At 27.7% G+C, this 9761-nt stretch overlaps 1 protein-coding gene across 1 annotated transcript in view; it reads left to right on the top strand.

The window, feature by feature from the left end:
• The window catches only part of LOC108756768 (acyl-CoA Delta(11) desaturase-like), a 17587-nt gene that overhangs the window by 799 nt on the left and 7027 nt on the right, over positions 1-9761 (top strand). The window lies entirely within an intron of this gene.

The raw sequence follows: 9761 nt of genomic DNA, 5'->3' as shown, positions 1-9761 counted from the left end.
TAAATTTATAAATTTATAAAATTATAAACTTCTTTTTTTGAATTTTTCAAATCATCTGTTAATATAATATTTTTTACAAAATTTTTATTTATTTTAAATATCTATTTACAAATAACTGATTTTTTTTTAATTTTTGTTAACTAATGTTTTATAATATTTATACATTTGTAACAAAATCATTTATATAAAAAATTTAAGATGTACTTAAAATATATCTATTTATGATTTCGATTCTAACATCTTTCTACATTTTTATAATTAATAAATTTCCAAAATAAATTTTAATAAGACTAATAAATATAAAGCAGAATGTATATTTTTCGTATTGAAAAATGCAACTTCTTCAAAAATTAAAATGTAGGAAATAATGTAGACTGTGATACACTCATTATTCCCGCGTAATAGAAAAAAAGTCAAATATAGCATTACGTATAAGGACAAAAGATACATCGATTAGTTATTGTGACGCGCTTATCAAGAGAATCTTGTAATTTTTAATGTAAAAAGGTTGCTCTTCCCCTATCTACACGTTACCAATCACGATTGTGGTTGAATAATTCCTTTGTTGTTAAATATATCCTTTCAGAAAAAGAGAGAAATAGATTGTGAGTAGGTGGTCTTCCGCATCGTTAGCATAATTCCATATACATATACATATATCTTCAGCATGTGAAGCTATTTATTTACAATTTCTCATTTAATTAGCAATACAATTTTAGAAGCTAAAGAATTATGACTAATAAGAAAAGTAATACAAAATTGGAATTCATTATCTAGAGAATATTATATTGTATATTCGATGATTTGAGACATTTTGTCATGTTTCGAACCATTTCAGCATCAGTATCGATTTTTAAAGTAACAGTTGCAGTTTGTCAGTGGTTCTTATTTGAGAAAAAGTGTCACTTTTTGTGCAATTGGTATTACTCAATATTTTAATTGCTTTAAAACATATTTCTCTTTTTATAACAATTCCAATATGAAATTATGTATACTAATGTAACGTTCCGTGACTTTGCTGGAAGCAATTATTAGTGGCGATATGCAAGGCACGTTGATTATACGACATATGAAAAAATTAAAACGAGCGCAGCTTTTTATTACATACATCAAAGTAGAAAAAATATTTATGAGTAACTTGGACAATTATATACGTTACGTCTTCGGGAAACCAATCTAAACGTTCCTACGAAAATGCACCGTTATTACATCTGCTTGTTCTTGATGCCTGAAGTATTGGTTGATTCGCCGGCATGCAATGGGTTTATTTTCATATGAATCTAGAACGCCATAAATGGGATGTTTAAGATACAAATAACATTAATACTGGTATATTGAAAGGATCTTTCGGGTCTGTTAACATAATAATAAGAGTTATTATACTAATTCCTAATTTCATTAAATTAAGGAATGAATTAATTTAATTTAATAATTATAATATTATATATAATAATATAATATTATATTAAATATATTATATTAAATTTAAAAAGTTATTTTATTAGTCCAATAATATTATCTAGAAAATATTATCTTTTTAATTAATTACTTATATTAATTACTTATTTTGCAAATATTGTTCAGTTATGTGGTCCGATCTTTGCATGCGTTTGATAACGGTTAAAGTTTCGTTACGAATGTAATATCACGAATGTTATATTATGAAATGTTTTGCGATTCGAAGAATAGCGTTAGCTGCATTTGTGAAATAATCACATCACGTCGACGTTCTATTCGATGCAAATAAGTGTTTCCTGTTGCACGCTTCATAGAGAATGATCAGGTTGGGGAGCTAATTGTCTGGATAATCGTTGAACATTATCGTTCAGTGTATCACCGACGTTATATCAATATTATATATAAACGATAAAAGAAATTGAATAGATAGCATTCTTCAGTGCCTATATATAATTTGTGACATATTCTCATAATAATTTGTACGCAGTATCTATATTTTCTATCATTTAATTTCAGTTATCTAAAATATAGATTTTACTTAATCTTCTTCCTTTTTTTTTTATCAACTTTGATTTTGTATAAATTTTTTTGTCTATTTTTATTCTTTTTATTGCGCACCATTTTTTATAAATGAATAAGACACATAGTAACACTGAAATGAATAATTAAAATGTAATAATAAAAGAGTGACTAAATAATTTTGAGATTTGAAATTGCTTGAGTGCAATCTTAATCTTGCATTCTTCTTTTAATTTATACATGACTAATTTCTTTTATAATTTGGAACATTTTTTTACTTGAATTTTTAGTTACAAATTATTCATAGAAACTAGAAATGAGGTTTCTAAAATTGTTAGATTTATTAAGATTGTAAAAATTATTCCTCCATTTTCAAGTGTTGTCTATATTTTTTCATAAAATGTCTGATAACAATAGGTAAGAAATTATTTTGACTTATCATGAACTTAATATTCAAGTACAAATTATAAGTTTGATTTATTTCTTAATAAACGTTTAGATTCTAGTGTTTAAAAGGTACAATGTTATGTAAACGTATTAATAAGCCGTTCGAATGATTTTGCGCGAAAGTATATATTGAACAAACAATGTAATTCATAATGTTTTCGCTTCGGCTAAGCGTACATTCGCGTTTCCGGGGTGACTTGATGTAGCATGACGCCATTTGGAAAATATCAGGAAGATCAAGTTCATGCAAAGGATCACAAATTGTTTATCATAATGATTATTCTCTCAACTTTCTCGAAATATGTACAAATGAAGACTTTAATTTCCTCGATACGACAGATATTTATTAATTTTTAAACAATAGAATTAAAATAATTCTTTACAAATCAATTAATTAAATCTTTTTGTTAAATTAAATCTGTAATCTGCGATCTTATACAGTTGAAAGAGAAAAAAAAATTGAATAATAGGTAGGCAAATTTATTGCCATATAATGGCCATTTAAAAAAAATACATTTTGAAAAAATATTCATATTTTGAGTAGATGTGCGCACTTCCTATTGTTTACGTAAATAAAGTTAAGCAAGTTATTGTTTCATCGTATTTTTAACCCGTATTATAAATTAAAAATATTTTTACCGCAATAACACTATAACTTCCGACAAAATGTATTTCGGTCAAAAATGTTATGAGTTTAAAAAGAGCATTAATGCAATAAATTGTACTAAAAATATATATGATGTGCTTGGGAAACAATGCCACTTTAGAATGCATAAATAGACGTTGGTTTGAAAATTTTCATTCGGAAAACTTCAATCTCCAAAATAAATTTTGTAGTGATAAATATTCTGGTTTTGATAATGATGTTTTGAAATTATTGACATTATTGACAAAAATCCACGTCAAACTTCAAGACAATTTGCAAACAAATTTAATACTAGGTGCGTTCAGCAAAATGTAATAGTTCTGCAACCGTTTTATGATTGTTTGTTAAACGATTCTAAACACACACTCAATGTCTCAACATATTTCACTAACAATTGCCATGTTTTCCAGTAAATTAAAAGTATATGTACATTAAATCTGAAGCAAAACACATTGATCAAAATGACTGCCTCCAATGTATTATTCTTTTAAGTATGTTACACATGTAACATAATTATAATGTAGTAACTCCTTTGAAACACTCAAAAAATTGCTGCTATCAATTACTATCTATGGAAGATTAAAAATAATAACTTAAATATATTTTATATATACATATTTTTTTTCTACATATCGTAAAGTTTAGATTTTTCATATATACTCACGCATGCGATTAGCTAATACTATAAGATTAAGCCTACGACACATACAAAAACGTAAGCACCCGAGAAAAAATATTTTATATATAATTATATATAAGTTTATATACATATATATAATCATATACAATAATATCATATAAAAAATATGTCCATTTATATACAATTATATAAAATTATATATAATTTTGTACAATTATATATAAAACATTTTGTCCGGGCACTAACCAAATTGAGCAGTTACAGATAGAGATAGTAAGCCGAGTAGCGAATCCAATGTTACGATTTCCTTATTGTTTACTGCTTTACCTTATGTTTTTGTATGTGCCATTTAGAGCATATTGTAGCTCATCGGTAAACTATTGAGCAATAATTGCATTCTGTTGAATATTGATCATTCTATCATAATTTATTCAAATCCGATAAAAAATTTTTCATGCATGAATATATATAAATAAATATGTAAACATACATAAACATACAATATAATTATGTATGAAGTATGTCTATATATATTTATAAATCCTTATTTCATTTGTAAAATTACTTTTTAGTGTACTAAAAATAATAATAATAAGAAGAAAACATAAAAAAGAAAATTTTTCCATTGTTTGTTTTAGAAAAAATTAAGTTTGGAGAAATGTAAAAGAATTGCTCATATATAATTGAATGTAAAATTATACATTGTATGAGCAAATTTTTTTGCGTTTTTCTAAACTTGATATTTTCTAAAACAAATAATGCGAAAATTGTCCTATTAACTATTTTTTATGTTTTCTCAATATTGTTACTATTATTAGTACATTAAAAAGAAATTTGATAAAAGAAAGAAAGATGTAGGGACATAATTCACGTATAATTATATATATAATTCACGTATATGCAAATGATATTAAAGCTACAACTTTGCTCTATTGAATGGTAATTGAATAGATAATTGCCAATTTTTCTTAAACATAAGACATAATACAAATGAAGTAGAGTTAAAAACTTTATTCCAACTGATAAAGATCAATACATATGATGTTTATTATACAGCCAATAATTGCAATTTTATTCGAATTACGAGTTCTATTTTACAAACAATAGTCTAAACACAATACACATTTCTACAAAGTAAATTTATCTACAAAACAAATATATTTATAAAGTATGGTATTTTTTATTTAGATATGTTTTTTGTAATTCTAAAAAGAATAATCATTATTTACATAATTAATATATAAAAGAATAATAAAAATTAATTAGTTATTTAAACTTGAGATTTGGACTAAAAATTGACTTTGGAGTCTAAATTAAAAATTATAAGCATACATTTATTCGCTTTCTGAATATGATTTATGTATATAATGGGTTATATATTTTAGTAATAATAATTGAATTTCCTCTGCTTTTTGGGAGGTAGTGCGATTAATACTGAATCGTCACTTATATCACTAATAAGCATTTATTAGTGATATTGTTCGGTGTTAACCTATCATCTAAAAAAAAACAAAGGAAACTTATTGGCCAATCCAATAATTATTAAAATATATTTACATCAGATCCCTATATATATTCTACATTTTATTCTGTTAATTCTGTATCTTCCAAATGACAGTATAAATATTTTATTACATATATATTACATTGCCATTGTGCAGGTTTTTATTTATAGTAAAAAAGTTGGCAATAATAATGTAATGATACCGACACTATTGTCGTCAAAAATAAGTACAGAATGGGGATTTTAGCTTCTTAAAATATTTTATTCTTATTTTTTCCTATTATAAATTTTTAATATAAAATAGAAGAATATTTATTTCTTATTCCTTAATTTTATATACACATATGTGGATTTATATCTATATGCAAGGTTGGTATGTATTTGAAATACTTTTATTAAAAACATACTATTTGTAATGAAAGCGTATTTTGTATTTTTTATTTCAGCGGATTACATAAAAATATTACATATTTTGTATTTAAAATCGAAAGATTAAAAGCTTTTTGTATGTTGTAATTCAAGTAATAAGGTTGATTATCAAGTGTTAGTATTTGAAATACAAAATACTTTCAATCTTTTGTTATTGATATTGAAATACAAAATATTTTTATATGCTCCGAACAAACACAAAATACAAAATGTAATTGTCTTATCAATACTGTTTTTCAAATAAAAGTATTTCAAATATACATGCCAGTCCTGCCTGTATGAATTTATAAAGTCAAATATAATTGAATGCTCAATAATTGTAATTTGGTCCTTGACCCTAACACTTTTCTTTATACATATGTCACAATATAAATGCGTGATCGGTTGATGTATCCGCCAGATTAGCGCTTTACGTGATATAATGCACGTATGAGGAAGTGGCATAAAACAAGACGAGCAGCTGTTACGCGCGTGATCCGTTCATGTATATGATGTGCGTACTTACATATACACGCACGATGTCAATCCACCGGCCCAGCCGGCGTATTGAATGTTAGCAGAGATATTATCAAAAAACCTTTCTATTATTAATTTAAACTTTTCGACAGAATGTTTCAGATATCTACGAATTCAGAAGTTTAAATTAAAAAAGATTTATTAGATTTTAGAAAATTAGATTCACAATACAGAGAATCAGATACTTGCGTATGTATGTACGTATTTGTGTGATTTGACGATGTGCGCCAGAATAAGCGAGCACGCGGTCGTACGAGCCGCGATCGACCAATACGAGATCGCATCGCCGGCACAGTGATTACGTGTACGCAACTCGTGTCCACGTGGTTGCGTGAGATGTGGTGAGGTGCGTGCGCGAAGATGAAGCTATATTACACGATGTTTCTGTCGGTAATTTCGCTTAAAAATTCGCGTGAAGAAAAATTAATGGTAGAAATATTTTCGAATAATTGTATTATTATATTTATATAAATAAAAAGCAAAATCATAAAAATGTCTTAAAGTATGTAACGTCCTTTTTTTTGCTACAGTTCTGATCAACATTTTTTTTCTATTATTAGTCATTAATATGAAATACAAGCGCTACGTATATACGTACACGTGGCGCAATATGTGTGAATCATACTGAATAATGATCGTATGATGCGTGCAAGGGGTCAGTGAGCATTACCCGAGTGTTATTCGCGTGAACTATTACACTCGGGTTCATGCTATAAAACAGATGATACAGAAAGCGGCACATCTGAAAAACAGTTAGCGTAGATTACAGTCTGAATATTTTATATCGATTCTCAGCTAATAAATTCGAATGAAATTACAGGATTAAACGACTTAGACTGAGTTGTTCTACCTCTCGGAAAATTTCAGCTCACTGTCTTATTCTCGTACTCTTTTATTCCTTATTGTTTATCCAATAGATAAATTACCATTTGTCAAAAGATAGAACAATCGGCTCTTATTTATGTATGGAATTAATTATTAATGAAGTATATAATACTAATAGAACAATCGGCTCTTATTTATGTATGGAATTAATTATTAATGAAGTATATAATACTAATCGGATAGCTTTTTTTTTTCAATAGTTCGTTATTTCAGAGTATACGAAAATAGTAATAAAAAAGTATTTGTTAAAATTACATAATTGAAAGTAGTTCGCCTTTAAAAAGCGCAAGTCTGTAGTTCAGTGCTGCTAATATAGACGTACGGTCGATATTTGTCGGAAGAATAGAATGCGCGCAGTCTGGTCGGTTTCCGTCCGTCACCATTCGCTAGTCTCAGGTGGCGAGAGTGTGCGAAGCGATTCCATTGGTTCAGACGATCTCAGCTGAGGTCTGGTCCGAGCCGACCGACGGTTTACCCATACCGTATCAGGCACAACCCGATTATTCTCCCCAATCCCTGCTATAACTGCCGGTATAACGTGATCCTCAACAAACTGGATGTTGGAGAGAGGGAAAAAAAGAAAAGACTGAAGATTTAGAAGATCTTAAGATCAGCGCACATTTCAAGCCTCTATTTTGAAACGAACGCGTCAGTCTCGAGTATCTTTTTCTTTGTCGATAAACATTAATAATTAGAAGTGTAGAAGTTGAAAAGCGGGACTTTATTTAAAAAGGTAGCATTGTAATTTAAATTTGTATTAAAAAAAAAATAACTTGTTTAGGAAAAACTGGTTCTAAATTAGAAAAACGACTCAGTCTATATATATGTGAGGCGTGTGTGTGTGTGTGTGTGTGTGTGTGCGTGTGTGTGTGTGTGTGTGTGTGTGTGTGTGTGTGTGTGTGTGTGTGTGTACGGAGTAATAATAAACGTATATGACGTACGCATACGTACTCAGGTCGTTTAACTAAACGACAAGATTAAACGCGAAGTCAACTTGCCAAGGTCTATTATCCGATCAGCTGTTTCGTGAAAATAGTCTGCCCTGCTGTTTAACGACGCGTCTATTTTTTTATTTATCGCATACTCTCTGAATTGATGCACACGATGCAAAGTGCAGGAATAAAAAGCAGACCTGTGATCGTCAACGAACGTGGAATAGAAACAAAAAGTCATGGAAAAAGCCATTGACAATTGATAATAACAATTGATGATAAAAGTTAAGGTCGGAGCACAGACTTTCGCATAATGTATACAATGCACAAAGAATAAAAAAGTCAAACCAAAATCAGAACTTTTTATTTTTTGGATACGAAAAAAATGAAAGACTTTGTACATTTTCTTATGCATTATGCGTTATATAAGTTTCTGTGCTCTAAATATGAATTAATCATAAATGAATTTCTTTTTTATCGATATGATTGACTTCAAACTGCACAAAAAAAAAAGATATATGAATATGCAGATACATAACTATATTTGTCAAACGTTAACATTGAGAATTACGTGGTAGCGAATATTGGAAAGACACATGATGGTCAATTGTTAATATTTATATTTATTCTAATTAGTTCTCGAGCTACTTACTCGTATATCTATTAACAACAAATGCATGTTATTTTTATTAAGTTTCCTTCTTCGTAAATGGAAAAATTAAAGTAATAAACTATTACGAGATACTAATTTATTTTCATATTAAAGGAGAAATCACGATTGTTTTAAAGAATATGAAATTACTGAATATATCAAATTCATAGTCAATATTTTTAATCAGAAATATAAAAATCAGCAAATCAGCTTGTTATAAAAATATTACTAATTTATTAATAAGTCGCAATTTATGTACAGTACTAAGAAAACGGTATTTTTTATTTTCATAATCAGAGGAATTGTTATTGTGATTTATGCGCATATCAAATCATGAATTCACATGAATGTAATCACACTGAATGTAATGATTGAAGTCATCAAATTTATGTGTGTCGCACGTATTCAATACTAAAAAATAATTCTATAGCTGATTATAATTTCATAATTTGCATCAAGAAATTATTTCATAAATCATCTCTTTGAAAGTATGCTAAGTTAAATGAGTCGATGGATGCTGAATGGAATTCATTACACTACATTTATTCTAACAACTTCGGAGATGTATTATTAATAATTTCTGAAGAAAATTAATCTAATCAATTACAAGTTTAATTCTATTGATTATCAAAAAATTCGATCAGTAAAGATATGTAGTTAGAAATCATGTAATAATGATAAAATTTTTGATATTATTACTTAGAGATAATAATATCATTGTGTTAGATTGATCGATGTGCTACGTGAGAAACACAGTTGACCTCAAAAGCTTTGCAGCCTTGGCAATGATCGAGCTCGCTCGAATGAGTCGAGGTCGTTCTTGAAGCCATGTCCTCAATTTTGTTATAGTCACATATAAAATATGATGACACTGCAGTCACTATCATAAAGGTTTCGATCAATGGATTATGAATGTTCAATGTGATAAATGAATTACATCGTTCTTTTAATACATTTTAAATATTATACGATGTAACTCATTTAGCGCACTCAGAGAAAAATTTGACAACTATTAAATTAATAACTCTAATAATTGAAGTATTTGCAATTAGTTTTACAAAGTAATAAGAACTAAAGTAGTACTGAATACTATATTTTTATAGTACTATACTATATTTCTATGGTATTCGGTA

Source organism: Trachymyrmex septentrionalis, unplaced genomic scaffold (assembly GCF_001594115.1).
Source record: "Trachymyrmex septentrionalis isolate Tsep2-gDNA-1 unplaced genomic scaffold, Tsep1.0 scaffold13, whole genome shotgun sequence".
Taxonomy (NCBI): Eukaryota; Metazoa; Arthropoda; class Insecta; order Hymenoptera; family Formicidae; genus Trachymyrmex; species Trachymyrmex septentrionalis.
This window is presented reverse-complemented; position numbering and strand designations above follow the sequence as displayed.